Below are 22,541 nucleotides of genomic sequence, written 5' to 3'. Positions count from 1 at the left end.
TTTCTTTTACTTTCCTTGTTTCTGGGAACCTGAGGGAAAAGCTCAAAGGACAGAGTGTCTGCTTTCTGCACCATGCTGAAGGTCTGGGTTCATCTCCACACCTGCATGGTCATGTTGGAAGCCAGCCTCAATCTTGAAGCTTATTGCAGGCCCTGAGCCTTGGCCCCAAATAAACCAAACCAAATAAACAAATAAGCCAAATAAACAAACAAAAAATATCCCTCTCAACACCTGACTTAGCCTCTTTCAATACCTTTGAGCTCAGCTCAGAAGGCCTCTTCCTCTGCACACACACACATTGGTCAGTAAGAGAAGCCAGATTCCCTTGGAATTGTGTCACTTTAAGTTTAGACTTTACCCATCACCCTTCCTTACCTAAGGTATCTGTCATTCGCTAAGCAGGGCAGTAGGTATGTTCCACAGACTCTGAACATCACTTTGCCTTATGCTGTCAGTCCCAAGGTTTTTGGGAAATAATAAAACCAAGAAAAAATGGACAAGTCACTAGATCTGAAGCTTCCCAGAAGAAGAGATGCTATACAGTTTTGAGATTTAAATCCTGAACTCTTGGGGATAGAGAAAACAAGGTCCCACCCAAATCTAGAATCAGAGGCCCTACTCAGAGAAGGGTGGACACCCCTCAAAGGAGACACTCCAAGATAAACTAAATGTCATAGAAGACTATGAAAAGACATAATGGTTGTCCAAGGGTCTTCCCATTGCCTTAGCGCCAACGTAGAAATTTTAGGCAGGGCAGTTTTGAAAAATTCCTGTTTTAAAGCCCACTCCGGAAAGACACGAGCCTTGCTTTCCCCATTTTGAGAATTGCCTACATCTCTCGGCTTTTGCCTCTCAACCAGTGTTGAGCTTTATTTTTTCCTGTCCACCCACTATATTGAACTTTTGAACATATATTTCTAACTCCCTCTTTCTCTCACTCTTCTCCCTTTTCTCTAAATAAAATACTGTCAGACTACAGTATTTCATTCCTCCTAAAATAATTTTCTGCAAGGGAATCTGATGAACCTGGAAAACGTGGGCAGAGTTTAGAATTAAATCTCCTTCTCTTGCAAAGAATAATTCTAGCCTGAACTGAATTTCTTTTTCTCGCAAAGAATAATTCTAGGTGATCCCATAGCTCTTCAAGATCTTGGTGGTGGGGACCAGTTCCCATGCTGGGCAGGCCAAGTGGACTTTAGACATATCTTGACAGTTTCCTCATAGGGCTGGCAGGACACTACTGTCCACAACACATGGCTACCTAGAGTTGACTTTCTCCTAATCTGTCAGGATCTTCCACAGTGGCCCAACTGGATCCAACAGACTATGATAGCACTATCTCTCAAAGCTGTCCTTCCCTTGCTCCCCACTTCACATTAGTCACTTACCACCTTATCTCTCACTACATTACTGTTATTGCTTCATGTTTAGTTTCAAATATTACTGCCTGTAGTGAGAAATGTGCAAGCGAAATTGGTATCAGGAAAGACTTGCCATGTGCACATTGAGTAGGAGACATTATATGCCCACGTGAGGTGGGAAGACCAGATCTCAAGCAGAACCCACAATAAAACAGCAATAGAGCAACAATAAAGCAATCCACTGAAAGAACAGGGAGCCTGACCCTAAACAAAGAACAGGTGACTGTTGGAAATCTGGCCCAAGGAAGTTCAGCCTTGAAGATTAGACTCTCCCCACCTATTTGCAAAGAGCCAGTCAGAACAGGTAGCTACAGGGTGGCACCTGGATAGAAAAGTTAGCACAAGCACTCAAAGGGGCCCTGGGTCCTTGGATCTACTTGGCCATCCTAGAAAAAGCACAAGAACAACTGATTATCTTTATTGACAATAAAACAATTTAAGTTAGGAAGGATGTTCACCAGCAAAGGCTAGAGGCAAGTTTCAAAGAGAAGGAGTCAGAGGTCAGGAGATTCTGGTTTTATGCCCAGCAGAGATAACATGATGGAACAGAGTATGTGTATTCAAGTAGTTTTCCAGGAAATTTATGCATATTAATGAGAGAGAATGCTGACCTGAGAAGCATACAAACATCATGTATCACATGTACATAGAATGACCAAAAAATGTCATTGGGATGTTTAATTTAGTATAGCAATAAAGAATAAGAGGCTGTCATATCACAGTTCTGGGGGTCTTTTTCTGCCAAATATTTTCTGAAAGTTGTATTTGAGTCCAATCAGAGCCAATCAAGTGCAATGGATTGGCTTTTTCCAGAAAGAGGTTGTCACTTCCTCCAAACTGCAAGCCTCATGCCAGTCTGTCTTTGCTTTCCTAATTCCTGAGAGTCCAATTTTTTCCGGGGAAAAGAGGAGGGGAAGAGTTGCAAAAAGTTCTGATAGTTTAAAAGGACAAGTTCATTCCCCTCCCTAACTGAAACCTCAGTCATCTCTAGAATATACCTGAGAAATACAGTACTTCTAACAAAAATTCTAGGCAAATTATGAAAGTAGGGGTGGACAAATCAAGCGCCCTTTGGGAACCAGAGGACTAAAGGTCTATTTGTATTCTCCTCTACTGGACTTTGTCTTCTCAAAGATCATACATATATCAGGAAGGGTCTGGGACTGAGCTGAAACAATGAAGGAAAATCTGGTGTCACTGAGCTGAAGGCCAGTCAGCAGGCCAGGTTGGCACTCATGTCCCAGGGTAACTTACCTGCATAATCACAAGTATTTATGTGTGTTGTGTGTGTATGTCTGATTAAACACTGTGATTTGCAAAGTTGTTCATACAATAATTGTTTCATGGATTCAATATTCCAACACAAATCCCACTACTAGTGTGAACTCCCCCCACCAATATCTCCAGTTTCCCATCCATTCTTCAAACTGTCCTCTTAGCTGACACAGTAATTTACTTCATCTTGCTTTTTACAACCCAATGGCAAATGGAATGATCACAAATATAGTTCATTAAAGTAAAATTTGTGAAAATTATTACATCCCAAAAGTGTATCACTAAAGTCCTTGTATGAGAATTTATTGAGATATTTGTTTCTAGTTAATCCTTCTGTGTTATTTTTTTTTCATTCTAGTTAATAATTGTGTGTTATTTTTTCATTTGTTGAGTTTCTCTGGTTTCTATTAAACTTTCTCATCTCATTTGCTATGCTAAAGAAATGGTTTTTACAATATGGTATTGGAACAAAGGCTTTCGGACTTTTGGGTTAAAATAGAATATCCAATGGTAAACCATTAAGTATATTATCAAGTAATATTTGACTAAAGAGCCAAGAAAGTGAAATGAAATAAAGACAGTCTCTTCAACAAATGGTTTTGAGACAGTTGGATAGTCACATTTGAAAAATTAAAGCTGGATCCATATCTCATACCTCACACTAAAGCCAACTCAAAGTGGATCAAACATCTTAAAATCAGACCAGAATCCATAAAGTACACTGAGAAAAACATGGTAGAACACTCCAAGACGTAAATCTCAAAGAAGTCTCTAATGATATGATGCCAATGGCAAAGGTTACAGAATCAGTTTTGAACAAATGGGACTTATTAAACTAAAAAGATTCTGTGTGGCAAAAGAAATACAGGCTAAAACTAAAAGATAGCTGACTGAGTGGGAGAAAATATTACATTCAACACATTAGATAAAGGGTTGATATCTTGTATGTAGAAAATACTCACAAAGATTAACCCATTAAAATCTAAAAACTCAACCAAGATACAGAATAGTCTCACTCATCTATGGGTTTTAAGAAAAATAAAAGACATTTTTGCAATAATTCTCAGACAAAAGAGGTGGAAAGTCCAGCTAATGAAATGAAGCTCACCACAAAGAATGGAGAGTGCAGTAAGAGAAATAACTACACTGAGAACTACCATAAACATGTGACTGAATGAGGAAAGTAGAAAGCCTGTCTAGAATACAGGTGGGAGTGGTTCTGTTTGAAGAAAAGGAAAACATAAAATGGGGCAAAAATCAAACAAGCAAAAAATTATTTTTCTTATCTTTCTCTTGGTTAGGATGCTAGCTGAGACTGCATTCTACCCTCGTTGCAGTGACTAGGTTTGAATTTGTGACTCAAGTTTGTCAGACCAGAGTTCTACTCTTCTCAGACCTGAGTTCATTTTCACTGAACATTTATTTTTTTTTTTTTTTTAATTTTTTTATTATTATTTTAATTATGACAACAAAGATGCAAAGAAAGAGGACAGGGTAAAGTTACAGTGGAAGCCCAATCACCCATAAACAGAATTCTCGGTAGTTCCATCGATGATATCCCAGTCTTGAACTTTCAGCCAAAGAACATTAAGAAAAACAAAACTGAACTCATGTACAATACAATTACTTTGTCCCTCAAATCCCCAGTTGTAGTACATACTATTTCTTAGCAGCACACAATATAATCTAAAGACATTAGGCTTATGTAACTCCTTAAACATTGAGGGCAAAGTACATTTCTCTAGTTCCATGCATATGCTTACTAGTTTAAGTTAGCCTCAAAAGTTTTAGTGGGTTGTTCTTCTTAAGGATTGGAGTCAAGGGAACATAGTAAAAAACGGTATTAAAGTGGCATTTGTTTGCATAGGCCCACCAAAACATAAGGGATCTGGAAAGGCAAATTATGGTCTAAATACAAGGAGACCCTACCCCTGAAGTTTCCTGGCACAGGACTGACTCTAGGCTCCAGGCACACTAGTTTGTCCAATTCAAGTCATCCTCTGTAGTGGCAATACACCTCCATTCCTCACTTAGTCTCTGTTGTTGTTGGTATCATGCTTCTGTATTAAAGATCCTGGAGTCTGCATATCCCATATTGTAGTCAGGATGGTGCGGAGCATCCTCTCATTTCACCTCACACTTATGGGGCAATAGAGAGAACCATGTCCTGTAGAGCAGGTCATTGTTGTTGTCAAGTCTTCTCAGTGTAAACGGAAGTCTCTTTTTAAGAGGTCGATGTCAGACCCTTGGTAGAGTCTTTCCTGGTAGAGGACTGCTTCCAGCTGTTGCTATAAAAGACCTTGGATGTTTCGTAGATAGCTTGCCTGGTTCCGGCGTGAATGGAGGATGCCCATTCTTCTGAGGCCAGTGCCAGGTCATTATATCAATGTTCAGGGTGTAAGGTTCATTGTACTGAGATTTATTAGATAAGAACTTATCTGTATGTATGGTGTTTTCCCATTTTAATGTGTCTATGCAAACAAGGATCAATGCCATGAAGCGTTATTGGTGCATCTGGAGGCAATGGGAACAAGACCAGCAGTTTCCATGACATAGTTCAATCATAGGAATCAAACTGAGGGACAGTTCCACCAACAATCCTTACTGAACAGCTTACAAAGAAAAGACAAGATGAAAAGTGGATAGAAACATCATAGTAGAAGAATATATAGAGAGTTACATCAGTTAAAGAAAATACCCATAAAATATTCAAAAGATATATGTGTTCAATATGTGTTTAATTTCTGTCCTTCTAAGTAGTTCTGGGATTTGTTAGATCTACTGTATGTCTTTCGTCAGAGAATAGAACTGTGTGTTACTGAACTTAAGAAGAGTAAATCTGGGGTACTAATGGTTGGGAGGAGCATATGTTCGCCCCCGCGTGGTTTGCAAAATGTAGACTGGTATGAAATTGCCAGTGACAGCCTAAGTATAGCTGAGCAGCTATCTGCCACCCCCCAGATCAATCTCCACCCCCTTAGCCAACCTCTGTAGCCAGCCTAGGAGTGGGGAAAACCCAGGGTGCCCCATCAGCTCCTTCCAGAAACCCACCTGGAGATCCGGAGGAAAGGGGGAGAGGGGGGTCGGGTGACCCATGTCCGAGCCCCCCTACCCTAGGCCGGGCTAAGGGGCCGCTGGCACATACGGAGGCCTGCCAGCTTCCCGCCCGTGTTGGCTAAGAATCCTGCTCCAGAAAGGGAGAGAGACCCTCCCAAGCCCGAAGGACAGGGATTTAAGCCCCACCCTAGGCCAGGGTCCGGACCCGGCCAGGGAGTGGGGAAAACCCAGGGTGCCCCATCAGCTCCTTCCAGAAACCCACCTGGAGATCCGGAGGAAAGGGGGAGAGGGGGGTCGGGTGACCCATGTCCGAGCCCCCCTACCCTAGGCCGGGCTAAGGGGCCGCTGGCACATACGGAGGCCTGCCAGCTGCCCGCCCGTGTTGGCTAAGAATCCTGCTCCAGGAAGGGAGAGAGACCCTCCCAAGCCTGAAGGACAGGGATTTAAGCCCCACCCTAGGCCAGGGTCCAGACCCGGCCAGGGAGTGGGGAAAACCCAGGGTGCCCCATCAGCTCCTTCCAGAAACCCACCTGGAGATCCGGAGGAAAGGGGGAGAGGGGGGTCGGGTGACCCATGTCCGAGCCCCCCTACCCTAGGCCGGGCTAAGGGGCCGCTGGCACATACGGAGGCCTGCCAGCTGCCCGCCCGTGTTGGCTAAGAATCCTGCTCCAGAAAGGGAGAGAGACCCTCCCAAGCCCGAAGGACAGGGATTTAAGCCCACCCTAGGCCAGGGTCCGGACCCGGCCAGGGAGTGGGGAAAACCCAGGGTGCCCCATCAGCTCCTTCCAGAAACCCACCTGGAGATCCGGAGGAAAGGGGGAGAGGGGGGTCGGGTGACCCATGTCCGAGCCCCCCTACCCTAGGCCGGGCTAAGGGGCCGCTGGCACATACGGAGGCCTGCCAGCTGCCCGCCCGTGTTGGCTAAGAATCCTGCTCCAGGAAGGGAGAGAGACCCTCCCAAGCCCGAAGGACAGGGATTTAAGCCCCACCCTAGGCCAGGGTCCAGACCCGGCCAGGGAGTGGGGAAAACCCAGGGTGCCCTATCAGCTCCTTCCAGAAACCCACCTGGAGATCCGGAGGAAAGGGGGAGAGGGGGGGGGTCGGGTGACCCATGTCCGAGCCCCCCCTACCCTAGGCCGGGCTAAGGGGCCGCTGGCACATACGGAGGCCTGCCAGCTGCCCGCCCGTGTTGGCTAAGAATCCTGCTCCAGGAAGGGAGAGAGACCCTCCCAAGCCCGAAGGACAGGGATTTAAGCCCACCCTAGGCCAGGGTCCGGACCCGGCCAGGGAGTGGGGAAAACCCAGGGTGCCCCATCAGCTCCTTCCAGAAAACCCACCTGGAGATCCGGAGGAAAGGGGGAGAGGGGGGTCGGGTGACCCATGTCCGAGCCCCCCTACCCTAGGCCGGGCTAAGGGGCCGCTGGCACATACGGAGGCCTGCCAGCTGCCCGCCCGTGTTGGCTAAGAATCCTGCTCCAGGAAGGGAGAGAGACCCTCCCAAGCACGAAGGACAGGGATTTAAGCCCCACCCTAGGCCAGGGTCCGGACCCGGCCAGGGATTGGGGAAAACCCAGGGTGCCCCATCAGCTCCTTCCAGAAACCCACCTGGAGATCCGGAGGAAAGGGGGAGAGGGGGGTCGGGTGACCCATGTCCGAGCCCCCCTACCCTAGGCCGGGCTAAGGGGCCGCTGGCACATACGGAGGCCTGCCAGCTGCCCGCCCGTGTTGGCTAAGAATCCTGCTCCAGGAAGGGAGAGAGACCCTCCCAAGCCCGAAGGACAGGGATTTAAGCCCCACCCTAGGCCAGGGTCCAGACCCGGCCAGGGAGTGTGGAAAACCCAGGGTGCCCCATCAGCTCCTTCCAGAAACCCACCTGGAGATCCGGAGGAAAGGGGGAGAGGGGGGTCGGGTGACCCATGTCCGAGCCCCCCTACCCTAGGCCGGGCTAAGGGGCCGCTGGCACATACGGAGGCCTGCCAGCTGCCCGCCCGTGTTGGCTAAGAATCCTGCTCCAGAAAGGGAGAGAGACCCTCCCAAGCCCGAAGGACAGGGATTTAAGCCCACCCTAGGCCAGGGTCCGGACCCGGCCAGGGAGTGGGGAAAACCCAGGGTGCCCCATCAGCTCCTTCCAGAAACCCACCTGGAGATCCGGAGGAAAGGGGGAGAGGGGGGTCGGGTGACCCATGTCCGAGCCCCCCTACCCTAGGCCGGGCTAAGGGGCCGCTGGCACATACGGAGGCCTGCCAGCTGCCCGCCCGTGTTGGCTAAGAATCCTGCTCCAGGAAGGGAGAGAGACCCTCCCAAGCCTGAAGGACAGGGATTTAAGCCCCACCCTAGGCCAGGGTCCAGACCCGGCCAGGGAGTGGGGAAAACCCAGGGTGCCCCATCAGCTCCTTCCAGAAACCCACCTGGAGATCCGGAGGAAAGGGGGAGAGGGGGGTCGGGTGACCCATGTCCGAGCCCCCCTACCCTAGGCCGGGCTAAGGGGCCGCTGGCACATACGGAGGCCTGCCAGCTGCCCGCCCGTGTTGGCTAAGAATCCTGCTCCAGAAAGGGAGAGAGACCCTCCCAAGCCCGAAGGACAGGGATTTAAGCCCCACCCTAGGCCAGGGTCCGGACCCGGCCAGGGAGTGGGGAAAACCCAGGGTGCCCCATCAGCTCCTTCCAGAAACCCACCTGGAGATCGGGAGGAAAGGGGGAGAGGGGGGTCGGGTGACCCATGTCCGAGCCCCCCTACCCTAGGCCGGGCTAAGGGGCCGCTGGCACATACGGAGGCCTGCCAGCTGCCCGCCCGTGTTGGCTAAGAATCCTGCTCCAGGAAGGGAGAGAGACCCTCCCAAGCCCGAAGGACAGGGATTTAAGCCCCACCCTAGGCCAGGGTCCTGACCCGGCCAGGGAGTGGGGAAAACCCAGGGTGCCCCATCAGCTCCTTCCAGAAACCCACCTGGAGATCCGGAGGAAAGGGGGAGAGGGGGGTCGGGTGACCCATGTCCGAGCCCCCCTACCCTAGGCCGGGCTAAGGGGCCGCTGGCACATCCGGAGGCCTGCCAGCTGCCCGCCCGTGTTGGCTAAGAATCCTGCTCCAGGAAGGGAGAGAGACCCTCCCAAGCCCGAAGGACAGGGATTTAAGCCCCACCCTAGGCCAGGGTCCAGACCCGGCCAGGGAGTGTGGAAAACCCAGGGTGCCCCATCAGCTCCTTCCAGAAACCCACCTGGAGATCCGGAGGAAAGGGGGAGAGGGGGGTCGGGTGACCCATGTCCGAGCCCCCCTACCCTAGGCCGGGCTAAGGGGCCGCTGGCACATACGGAGGCCTGCCAGCTGCCCGCCCGTGTTGGCTAAGAATCCTGCTCCAGGAAGGGAGAGAGACCCTCCCAAGCCTGAAGGACAGGGATTTAAGCCCCACCCTAGGCCAGGGTCCAGACCCGGCCAGGGAGTGGGGAAAACCCAGGGTGCCCCATCAGCTCCTTCCAGAAACCCACCTGGAGATCCGGAGGAAAGGGGGAGAGGGGGGTCGGGTGACCCATGTCCGAGCCCCCCTACCCTAGGCCGGGCTAAGGGGCCGCTGGCACATACGGAGGCCTGCCAGCTGCCCGCCCGTGTTGGCTAAGAATCCTGCTCCAGAAAGGGAGAGAGACCCTCCCAAGCCCGAAGGACAGGGATTTAAGCCCACCCTAGGCCAGGGTCCGGACCCGGCCAGGGAGTGGGGAAAACCCAGGGTGCCCCATCAGCTCCTTCCAGAAACCCACCTGGAGATCCGGAGGAAAGGGGGAGAGGGGGGTCGGGTGACCCATGTCCGAGCCCCCCTACCCTAGGCCGGGCTAAGGGGCCGCTGGCACATACGGAGGCCTGCCAGCGGCCCGCCCGTGTTGGCTAAGAATCCTGCTCCAGGAAGGGAGAGAGACCCTCCCAAGCCCGAAGGACAGGGATTTAAGCCCCACCCTAGGCCAGGGTCCAGACCCGGCCAGGGAGTGGGGAAAACCCAGGGTGCCCTATCAGCTCCTTCCAGAAACCCACCTGGAGATCCGGAGGAAAGGGGGAGAGGGGGGTCGGGTGACCCATGTCCGAGCCCCCCTACCCTAGGCCGGGCTAAGGATCCGCTGGCACATACGGAGGCCTGCCAGCTGCCCGCCCGTGTTGGCTAAGAATCCTGCTCCAGGAAGGGAGAGAGACCCTCCCAAGCCCGAAGGACAGGGATTTAAGCCCCACCCTAGGCCAGGGTCTGGACCCGGCCAGGGAGTGGGGAAAACCCAGGGTGCCCCATCAGCTCCTTCCAGAAACCCACCTGGAGATCCGGAGGAAAGGGGGAGAGGGGGGTCGGGTGACCCATGTCCGAGCCCCCCTACCCTAGGCCGGGCTAAGGGGCCGCTGGCACATACGGAGGCCTGCCAGCTGCCCGCCCGTGTTGGCTAAGAATCCTGCTCCAGGAAGGGAGAGAGACCCTCCCAAGCCCGAAGGACAGGGATTTAAGCCCCACCCTAGGCCAGGGTCCGGACCCGGACAGGGAGTGGGGAAAACCCAGGGTGCCCCATCAGCTCCTTCCAGAAACCCACCTGGAGATCCGGAGGAAAGGGGGAGAGGGGGGTCGGGTGACCCATGTCCGAGCCCCCCTACCCTAGGCCGGGCTAAGGGGCCGCTGGCACATACGGAGGCCTGCCAGCTGCCCGCCCGTGTTGGCTAAGAATCCTGCTCCCACTGAACATTTATTTAATTGAAACTCTAAACTAGGGATGGATCACTGTTTTTACAAATTTCAGTAGTAATGATTTCAGGCTTTGTGGTCCTATAATCTCTATTATAGCCATGTTTCAACCAGAAATGTAGTCAACTATGTGATTACAGAAGTAGGCCTATTTTTTATAAAACCTTATTTTATCTGATTTCTATATAATTTATATATATGAAATATTCTTTATTACACAATCTTTTTTGTTTTTTATTTGTTTGTTTGGGCTACATCTGGCAGCACTCAGGGGTTACTCCTGGTTCTGAACTCAGAAATTGTTCCTGGCAGGCTTCGGGGGGACCATATGGGATGCCAGGAATCAAACCACCATCTGTCTTGGATCAGTCCCATACAAGGCAAACACCTTACTGCTGTGCTATCACTCTGGCCCCACACAATCATTCTTAAAAATGACAAAAAGGTGAGAGAGACAGAGACAGAGACAAAGAGAGAGACAGAGAGAGACAGAGACAGAGAACAGGAATAAGTGGTACAGGAATACATTGCATATAGTCAACCCTGGTTCCATCTCTGGCACAGCATAAGGTTCCCTGAGCTTTGCCAGGAGTGGTCCCTGAGTGCAGAGCTAGGAGTAAGACCTCTGTACAACTGAGTATATCCCCCCAAATAATAATAAAATAAAATATGACAGACTGTTTTTAGCTTGTAGGTTGTATACAATTAGGCAACAGATCCAATTTAGATCCTGGATTGTAGTTTTGAAGCAGTCTGGTAGAGTTTCTCAGGAAACACTATCAAAGTTATTCTGTCACCATCCCTAAGGCAGCCTAAAAGCATGATGACCATATCCCTTTTGGAGATAAAGAAACCAAACTTAATAACTCCAACTAGTACAGATACCACCACCCAGAGAACAGTGGGTCTCTTTAGTTTTAAGAGACACAAAATCTGTGATAAGAAATATTTTTAAAATTCACCCAAAAGCAGTAAATACTTAAACTGAAGATCAAGTTCCAGGTGGGGGCAGATTGGTGGGTTTCTTTGTTTTACTTTGTTTGTTTGGAGGAAGGTTCAGGGTATGCTCCTGGCTCTATACTCAGATATTACTCCTAGTAGGCTTGGGGGGCCATATGATGTGCTGGGGATTGAGCCTGAAATAGAAGTAAGGCAAGTGCCTTATTCACTGTTCTATCTCTTTAGCCGAGGTGGAACAGTTTGGAAAAAAACTTCCAAAACCAATTTTGCTAAGGCAAGCAGCTACATCTTCATTGTAGGATTATTGGAATTTGGGATGTGTAGTTTCTTTTTACTTTATGGATACCGTTGGCTTTTTCTTGTCTGGAAAGGCCTATGGTCTTATTTGAAGCATTACCTTTTCACTCTCTCTCCCTTCTCATAATCTCTATATAAAACAATTTCACTTCACTATTCATTTTTTCCTAAAATTGTTTTCTGTGAGGATAGACAAAAAACCCGGGACATTGGGTAGAGGTCAAGACTGACTTTCCATTTCCTACGAAGACCAATTTCTTGTCTCTGGCTGAGGCCATGCCTCCAGGAGAACTAGATGTGAAGATGAAGTCCTGTGTTTTGCAGACCAAATGGAGCTCAGAGCAACTTGACGGCAGTCTTGTGGGACTGATAGGATCTTAACATCCATTGTACAGGTAGGTGCTCAAGGCCCACTATATCAATCCTAAACTCTCAGGGCCCTCCCTGGGGAGACTGAGGAGACATAAACAGGAATTTATTAACACTCTAGCAAACAAATCTCTTTGTTTCCCCACTTGTCCGAGCAATATCATTTGCTAAGACATACACCAAGGAAACACACATTAGATTAATGATCTAACACAAACCAAAGTGCTCTCTTCCTGTTTCCAGTGGGAGCATAGGTAGATTTTAGAGATGATGTGGGCTTGGTTCCAGATCACTGCTATAAAACAAATATCACAATATAGCAAGTCGCACAATATTTTGCCTACCCAGTGCATCGAAAGGTATGTTGATACTATAGTGTGCCCTAATGTATAACCTATAAATATCTAAAAAAATGTAATGTTCTAAATTTTAAAGTATTTTATTGCTAAAAGGTTAAAAATGAAGTGTGCCAATGGAATATTATGCAGCTGTCAGGAGAGATGAAGTCATGAAATTTTCCTATACATGGATGTATACGGAATCTATTATGCTGAGTGAAATAAGTCAGAGAGAGAGAAAGATGAAGAATGGTCTCACTCATCTATGGGTTTTAAGAAAAATGAAAGACATTCTTGCAATAATAATTTTCAGACACAAAAGAGAAAAGAGCTGGAAGTTCCAGCTCACCTCAGGAAGCTCACCACAAAGAGTGATGAGTTTAGTTAGAGAAATAACTACATTTTGAATTGTCCTAATAATGAGAATGTATGAGGGAAATGGAGAGCCTGTTTAGAGTACAGGCTGGGGTCGAGTGGGGAGGAGGGAGATTTGGGACATTGGTGATGGGACTGTTGCACTGGTGATGGGTGGTGTTCTTTACATGACTGAAACCCAAACACAATCATGTATGTAATCAAGGTGTTTAAATAAAATATATATATAAAAAAGATAAATGAAGTGTGCACATGCTGTTAGAAAAGTGACACCATTGAAGTTGCTTGACCACAGCGTTGGCACAATCTTTGATTTATAAAATAGGGTACTACCTTGAACAACGGGAAGTTGACTTAATGTCTTAAAGTACTTGTTGAGCAAAAATAAGGCAAGTTTAAACTCTGGTGCTATTTGCAAGTGAAAGGCAACTAAAGAAAGCCCTAGTTTAGAAATCCCTAAAGAGAAAGAACTGAAAAGATGACTCAATGGATTACAAAGTGCCCAGGGAAACTATGTGGTCCTGAGTTTACCCTTCAACATTATATTTTGGCTGAGGTAACCTTGACCACACTATGAAATGAGGTTCCAAGAGAAGGAAAAGAAGAGCCATTATCTGTGGGCTTCAATGACTTTGCAATAAAGGAAGCTTTGCCTTTCAGAGATCTCTTGAGGGCACTTTTGGGTATCTAAGAACCATTCTAACATGCTGTACCCCAACAGCTGAGTCACCTTGCTCTTCCCTGGTACACAAAGGCATGCAGACAGAGATCAATGCACTGTTCCTATGCATTTTCAGAAATGTTGGTGCTTTGGGTTAAGAAAAAGATACATGGACTGTCAGTGAGCAAAGGCAGAGTTTTCTCTCTACCTCCTTTATCCATCCTCACTCCAGTACAATGATTCAGCCAGGATAAAAGACCATAGCTCATTGTGAAGCAAGGACAAGAGTTGGGTAGCAAGTATAGATAGTAAGTTGTCACAAGAAGGATGCTATTAATGCCTTCCCTCCAAGTTTCCTGTTTCTAAATATACTTTTATTTACCTGACCCTTTTGGGTTTGTTTTGTTTGGGGGACACACCTGGGTGAGCTCAAGGATTATTCCTCGCTCTGTGCTCAAGAGTTACTCCTGGAGCTGTAAAGATAGCATAGAGGTAAGGCATTTGCCTTGCATGCAGAAAGACAGTGGTTCAAATCCTGGCATACCAAATGGTACCCCCAAACCTGCTAGGGGCGATTTCTGAGTGTAGAGCCAGGAGCAACCCATGAGCATTGCCAGGTGTGACCCAAAAACCAAAAACCAAAAAAAAAAAAAAAAAAAAAAAAAGAGTAACTCCTGAAAATACTCAGGAATTACTCTTGAAAGTGCTTGAGGGATCATTTGGTGCTTTGGGTTAAGAAAAAGATACATGGACTGTCAGTGAGCAATCAAACCTAGACATGTGAGGCAACCATCTTACATACTCTACTTTCTCTCTGACCTCACTTTTATCCTGTCTTTTACGTGCTTTAGTTCATTTATTTCCTACAGTTCTCAAAGGTATAACTTACTCGCTACTTTGGAGAGCTTTGAGGTTTTGCTTACTGGAACATTGCTTAAAGAGGGAGAGTCAAGACTTGTACCTGGATGCACCACCCAATTTATCTATATATTTATTTAATAAACACACTCTGAGAGCATCAAATGACATGTGGTTGCTGAGCAGGAGGAATATAAAGATAAGTAAGATCTGGTTCTTTTCCTCTGGGCATCACCACTTAGCTATTAGCTTCCTGCCTTATCAGATCCCCTGGGGAATTTCCCACTATGAGTGGAGCCCAGGTTTTATAAAGACATCTGCCTTGCCCAGAAGTACCAGTACCCAGTGATGAACACTCTGGTGGGGCCCAGCACCTCCTTCCTAGAGCCAGTCTCAGCAATGGAATAGAGGCCTCCAAAAGTATTCCTTTTTGTTTATTTGTTTTTGTTTCTGTTTTGGGGCCACACCTGATGACACTAAAAGGTTACTCCTGGCTATGCGCTCAGAAATCGCTCCTGGCTTGGGAGACCAAATGGGACGCCGGGGGAATGGAACCATGGTCCATCTTAGGTCAGCCACATGCAAGGCAAAAGCCCTACTGCTGCACTACAGCTCTGACCCCCAAAATACTTTTTGCTTAGACTGTGGGGTCCATTCTGAAACAGGATTTAGTGTCGGATTACTTGGGAGACCTGTCTGTATAATGTAAAGCTTTCTTTCCAGAGGCAAAAAACCCTGGTAGAAGTTTTATCTGTAGAATGGAATTGGGGACCTTGGGTAGAAAAGTAAGGGGGGGGGGAAATCCTGAGATTTAAAGCAAGAAATCTCAAATTGTCTGATGCATCCTTTAATCTTCTCAGCAAGTCTTTAATCTCATATATATGTGTATATATGTCACACACATATATATGTATATATATAGACACACACATATGTAATAGTGGGGGACAATTGGGCTTCTATACTGTTCACCACCTCAGGTGGGTGCATTTGGGCAGGGTGATGCCCAACCTAGGGACTCCCACCATTATCCTTATTCAAGAATAATCTAGGCCTTAGTCACTCTCAGAATGACTCGGAATGTCCATAATCATGCAGAGGACAAAAAAGAAAAAATTCCTCCTGGAAATTGTCATCCTTCTCTTACAAGCAAGCACCAAGGTGTTCCCAATCCCTTAGGTGCCAGACATCTTTCAAGCTGAAAGACAGCCTGGGTTTCTTTCTGCAGTGAGTCAGTGCTTACAGCGAACACTGAGAAGGAACAGAAAATGAAATGCATGTTACATTACTAAAATGTCACAACTCGACTCTCCCATGTACTTCACTGACAAATGATATTTAGGGCACACTCTCTGACCTTTACTTAAAGATGAGACAGTTCTTTCATGTTTTCCAGAGGAACCCTTGCTATCCTCCCTTCACAGTTTTATTTTGGTAACCCGCGGGTGATGGGAGAGCTGCTTCACAGAGATTTCATATCTAACATTTTTCTGAGTGCTGCTCTCTTCCTGCCTCTCTCCTCCCCAGTGTAAGCTCCAACTACCATCCACCATCTCTGCTCTGCTCCACCCACCACCTTCTAGTTGGCTCCTACTATTTTGGAATACACGCCCCTTTGTCCACCTTGCTGCTCTGAAGGAAACTGGATTTTTTATTTTAGATAATGGGGTGCAGGGATGTCTGTCTTGCTCCCATGGTTTCTTACTTTACTTCATCTAGATGTGGCTTTTATTTAATCCTTAAATTTTAGATTTCAGCGGTTGATTGTCTCAAATGGGCTCTGGACTTATTTATTTTGCTTCTGACGAATCTGTCTTCTGACCTAAGGTATTAAATTCCCCTCTGCTTTGAGATTTACAGCCTGCTCGCTCTCAGTCCACGGAGTTTTTCCATTAAAGGTCTCTCTCCTTTGCCAATATTTACTGCTAGACTTACTGTTTGCCCAGAAGCTACTGTCCGCTTCATCTTCTGGGAAATGAAATTTATGTCTTCTGGCAATGACGGGGATGACATCACTGAGGTGTTGTTTACATCTTCAAGTGCATAAGCCCTGAGTCTTCTCAGATGGGTCCCAAACCTGGGGACCAAGGAACAAAGTGGGCTTACATACACAGAGCCCTCTTCCTTTCCTTCCTCTCCCTATATCCTCTCACCCACCACTTGTATAATTAATTGATGGAACCCTTTAAAAGTATTACTCTTCTTGGGGATTCAATAATGTGGAGGTGGACTTAAGGCCAATGCCTACCTTCTGTGAAGTTGCTCAGAGGACATTCTTCCCTTTGCTGCACATCACACTCCCAAACAGCATTGCCCATTTTTCTGTGTCCTCAGTGGAAAGGTGAGCAAAGGGACAGAACTGGAATTTGCACATAGCTTTTCTGACTGGAGTCTGTGTTCCACTCTGTCAAATCCTTGAGGTCTATGTCTTGCTGAGGGCCAAGGGATACATCCTACCCCTTTCTGTCCTGATGTCACTGGAGGTGACCCACAGACTCCAATGCCAGGTAGCCCAATGAAATAAGAGACAAATTCCTGAGCTGCAGTTTACTGGGAGCAGGGAGGCTCCACACCACCCCTCTTTTCCTATTTAGCCAATTTTCTCTAGCTACGTCACATCTATTTTCTCCAAGGCATGTGATACCATCTTCTCTCCTAACCTGCATCAGCCATACTCCCCAAACTGCCCACACTCAATAGCATGCTAGGTGGCCAGGATCTTTATGGACATGGGGTGAAACAGTGATATAAGTCCTAGACAGAAAAAGACCCCCCCCCCCCGATGTTGAATTTCACACAACACTGCGACTGTACTGTAACATTAAATTTTTTTGAACAAGAGATTCTGCATTAACATTTTTATGGGCTAATTTTTGCTTGAAAATTATGCAGCCATCTCGAATACAGGCAAGGGTGGGGAAGGAGGGAGTGGGGGTATTGGTGATGGGAATTTACACTGGTGAAGAAGGGAGTTCTGTTTCTAACTGGAATCCAACTACAATCATGTTTGTAATCATGGGGCTGACATAAAGATATTATTTTAAAAAATTATGCAACCAATCTCCATTAGAGCTTTTATAAATGTGTCTTCTATAGAAGGCATTCTGCAATGTCTATCCAAAACATCCCTTTTATTCTTCTCTTTAACTTCTTGAGTCACCATTGGGCACTCCTTGATCTTCAAAATTCTGAGTCATAGAGGACAAATCTGTTAGATTAAAGCAGCTATGGCATCAGCTCCAGACTTTTGGCCAGGAATTGACCTGCAGGTGGCCACAGTCATACATCAGTGGGCTGGTCCATAGCAGAGTACACAGAAGACAGCAGTGCTGGGTCCCAATATACCATATACTTGTCATACCATAAGGCCTGATCCTACAGTGTGTTGACCTCTTTAGACTTGTACAATTACATCTGTGGTATTGCCTAACAGTGCTTTTCTTGTTTATGATCAAGTTTTTTATTGAAAAAGGAAAAAATATAAAGCTGTTTTAGGAAAAGGGTTGTCATTCCTGATAAAAATGAACAAAGAGCCCAGAGACATAATGTTTAGAATGCTTGCCTCGCAGGCATATAGGGATAAGTTCAAATCATCAGTATCCCACACAAGCTGAGAGCGATTATGGCATCTCTGCTGTCTGTGATCACTCATGCTATAAGAGATTTCTATCTCAGCTGCTCTGCTATCGGGTCCATACAAAGGTACTGCCCTGGAGAGTTCCACAATGGAAAAATCTGTATGAACTCTATGGATGTAAGTGTGAAACCTCTGGTGAGCATGTGTGTGGATATCAAAATGACTCCTGACAAGCACAACTGTAACTGGTATGATTCAAATAAGAGTGAGTACATGTAAATAGTGAACACATGAAAAGCACCACAGCAAGAGGAGTGTAGAGTTCAGTAAGGCATGCATGGACCTGCCACACATCATAGGGTCAAGAATAAAGAGGAAAAGGAGGGGCAGGGGAAAAAAAGAAAAGAAAGAAAAAAGGACAGACCAGAGGACTTAATCTTTGTGAAAGATTGTCCACCTATTTATAACTCCAAGGATGGGATGGTCCCCAGAGTAATAACAGATCAGGTCTTAGAATATAAATATATGGAGCTGGAGTGATAGATCAGTGTTAGGGTGTTTGCCTTGCACGTGGCTGACCCAGGACGGTTCAATCCCTGGTGTCCCATGTTGTTCCCCAAGCCAGGAGCAATTTCTGAGTGCATAGCCAGGAGTAACCCCTGAGCGTCACAGGGGGTGGCCCCAAAACCAAACAAAAATAAACAAACAAACAAAAAAGAATATGAATACTATAATGGGAAGCAAAAATATGCCTAGGAAAGAATAGAATAAACTAGGAATTTTTTAGAGGTAGAAGCTAACATAGACAAAAACAAAACAAAATCAGAATAGAAAACTGTCATGACCTTATGCTTTAAGTAAGGGCACCTGTGGATTGACTATGTGAAGTCTACCAGCCTCTGTTCTTAATGTACCCATTGAATTCTGCTGTCTCTTAAAACTTAATGTCTCATTAGGGTGGAGCAATATTGTATTGAATAAATGGTCAGCCTAAGCACTCACTCCCAGCTGCCCAGATGGCCCTAGAGTTTGGACAGTCCATGTGTGCTTATTTTTTTATTTTTTATCTTATTCTCTGAAATGGACCCCCTGATCGTGTCTAAATGTTCTGGTCTAATTGACTTTAAACAGATCTTCATCTTTTCCCGGGCCTCTTCTATTGTGGGTATGGACACAAAACCTGGAGGTACAGCAGCCATTCTATATATTCTGTATATTTTCAGTCATTCTGAGAATAGCAGAGAGGAAGATATAAAGGAGATGGATATCAAATGGAAAGTCAAACCTCTACCTAGATTATTGTTGTGCCTGAAACAAATAGAAGAGTTATCCTGGACATTTTTGTTTTCTAGATCATTCTGATGGTGTTGTAAGTTTTACTTCATTGTTTTGCAGCTATTATCATTTTTTAGCAAAACATAACAAGATTTGGTCTGATTCCTTAAAATTACTCTTTCCTTGCTGTTCATGACATCATTTTATTTATGTGTAGAATTTCACATTGGCTTGCTAATTAATTCACAGTTCACAGACCCTCCTAGAAAAGAGAGATGAGATTAAACTCTCCTTACTACTTCCACACCAAAATAAGCTTTGATTTTATACACAGTCAAGATAAGGAATGAAGATGCTAAAAAGTAGTCCACCCATTATTTCACTTAAGCTCCAACTTTGTGTTCCTGTGTACTGAGGCATATTAAGGAAGTCTCTAGGCAGAACTTGCCATAGCTTCTTATAGAGATTTCCCCAAAATAGTTCTGAAAGTTCCCATCAGCTATGACAATTATTGCACTAGAAGTACCAGAACTAAACAATATATTAAATTCTTTTAGACAATTAGTGAAGGAAGAGTCTTACTATCATAATAGCATTTACTTTTTTTTTTTGTTTCATTCAGACAAAGTTAAAAGCAATAAAAGGTTTAGGGGCTGGATGAATAGTACGGGAGGTAAGGCATGTCAGTTGCCTGACATGCAACTGATTTCAATTCCATAACCAGAACTACATATGGCCCCCTGAGCACCGCCAGGACTGATCCCTCAGTACAAAGCTAAGAGTAATCCCTAAGCATTTCCTAGTGTGGTCGCAACACCCTCCCATGAAAAAACTTAAAACAGAATGAAAACTCGCTAATCCCATTGTAAGAAACTTATCTAAAGTTATAATCCAAATGACAGAAAGTAATTTACCCACAGAGATATTTCTTTCTTTCTTATGATAACATAAAATGTAGAGCATTTTTCTGATCATGTAAGTCACTATTTACTTAAAGGAAAAACATAGTATGATGTTAGAAACCTAGCACATGAGCTAAACCTTAAAGGTATTTATTCCGTATTTTAGTTATCTAGAAAAAAAGAAAAGTCCTTACTTTATCAAACATAAATGAGAATAAAAACATTGTAGTAAGCACAGAAACAGAAAAAGGCTTTCCTATCAGAATTTAGTAAAACACGTCCAATTCCAAAACTCAGATCCCAACATTGGAACCAGCACAGTTTATGGAGCCAGCACCAGGAATCAAACTGCCCTGGGGGAAGCCCAAATGCCATGCTGACAACAATCTGCTCCAGGGTTGGTCAATAAGACACCCTGATGACAAGGAAACAGCAACAACTTGTTCTAAGGGCAAGTTGCTCTACCTCACCACCCAACAGTGAGATGAAATCAGAAGATGCTCTATCCTAAGATCTATGCAAAAACCAAGATCTGGGGCCGAAGATATAGCATGGAGGTAGGGCATTTGTCTTGTATGCAGAAGGACAGTGGTTTGAATCCTGACATCCCATATGGCCTCCCATGACTGCCAGGAGCTATTTCTGAACATAGAACCAGGAGGAACCCCTGAGCTCTGCTGGGTGTGACCAACAAACCAAGAGAGAGAGAGAGAGAGAGAGAGAGAGAGAGAGAGAGAGAGAGAGAGAGAGAGTGAGAGAGAGAGAGAGAGAGAGAGAGAGAGAGAGAGAGAGAGAGAGAGAGAGAGAGAACACTAAGATCTTTAAGTACACAAGACTGACTATGACAACCACAACTAAGCAGAATTTGTCCTGGGACCACAATGAAAGACTTTATTCCAGGCTTCATACAAGGACCTGTGCAAAAATCAAGATCTCTAGCTACAGAAGACTGACTTTAACAACTGTGACTGAGCAGAACTTTCTCTGGGACCATAAAGAGAGATATTGGGGTTAGACAGCCAACATGCCTGGAGCCTGTAGTTGGTCTTTTGACTGTATGCTTTATGGGTGGAGACACCCTGTTTCTCTTAGGCCAATGAAATTTTCTTTCTAATTTTCCTAAAGTTTGCTGTGCCTAAGCACAAAATAAATAAATAAATAAATAAATAAATAAATAAAAATAAAAACAAAAGCCATATCTGTCTCTCTCCCCCCACTTTCTTCTTTATTTCTTTACTCCTTTAATTATATTTATTTTCTTACCTAAATGACTAATTTGAAAAATGTGCCCCAAATATTCAATGATCATCAAAATAAGTAATAATAAAATCAATTAATTAATTTTATTGGGGGACTTAAAGGGGCACACACACCCAGTAGTGCTCAGGGATTACTCTCAGCTCTGTGCTTGGAGATAGTTTCTGGCATTTTTTGGATTTCATGTGATTCCAGAGGCCCCTAGCATGCAAAGTTCATTGAGCATTCTCACTGGATCCTAAAATAAGTACTATTTCTCACAGTAGTATTTTAGATACATATTAACATTGAATCAGGGGAATTTTCATCACCAAATTTGTCCTTCCTCCACCCCCGTTTCCATCCTGTGAAAGATATGTAAGCCAATATGATCAAAATAAAAAATTATATATAATAAAAATATAAAAGAAAAACAAAAAAAACCAAAAAAAAAACAATATTGCAAACTGCAGTGCCCAAAATAAACTTAAAAACATTAAAAATATAAACGTATGCAATCTTAGAGGAAAAGGAAAAAATAAGTACTATTTTAATATAAAGTAAAAATAAAACAAGCCCAGACCTACTTTTTAAGGAATAAAAATATTTATTTTATTTATTTATGTTTGGGAAAATGGGGCACATGAAGTGGTGCTCAGAGCTTACTTCTGACACTGTCTCCTGGCTCAGAGGACCATATAATGTACTGGGGATAAATCTAGGTCAGCTGTGTGCAAAACAATCACCCTGCCCACTATGCCTATCTCTCTGGCCCCCCAAATATAAATTTTTAATAAAGAATTAGTATATGTTCTTTTTTTGGGGGGGGGGGGCACACCCCAAGGGTTACTCCTGGCTGTCTGCTCAGAAATAGCTCCTGGCAGGCACAGGGACCATATGGGACACCGGGATTCGAACCAACCACCTTTGGTCCTGGATCGGCTGCTTGCAAGGCAAACACCGCTGTGCTATTTCTCCAGGCCCAGTATATGTTCTTTAATCTTCTATTCTAGTGTGGTTCTAATATTCATTCAAATAAGCTTTACCTTAATTCATGGCTTTTATAACCTTCCCAAAGGTTCTGGAAACAAAACAAGTACCTCTGGGTTTATTTACTCTGTTAATGAACAATATTCTTGGAGTTTTCATCAGTCACTTGACTAAAATGGAAAAAAGGAAAAAAAATAAGGCCTTGTACAGGAGGCAGATTTCTTTTTAAAATAAAATTGTAAACGGCAAA

The sequence above is a fragment of the Suncus etruscus genome, chromosome 19 (genome assembly GCF_024139225.1).
Source record: "Suncus etruscus isolate mSunEtr1 chromosome 19, mSunEtr1.pri.cur, whole genome shotgun sequence".
Taxonomy (NCBI): Eukaryota; Metazoa; Chordata; class Mammalia; order Eulipotyphla; family Soricidae; genus Suncus; species Suncus etruscus.
This window is presented reverse-complemented; position numbering follows the sequence as displayed.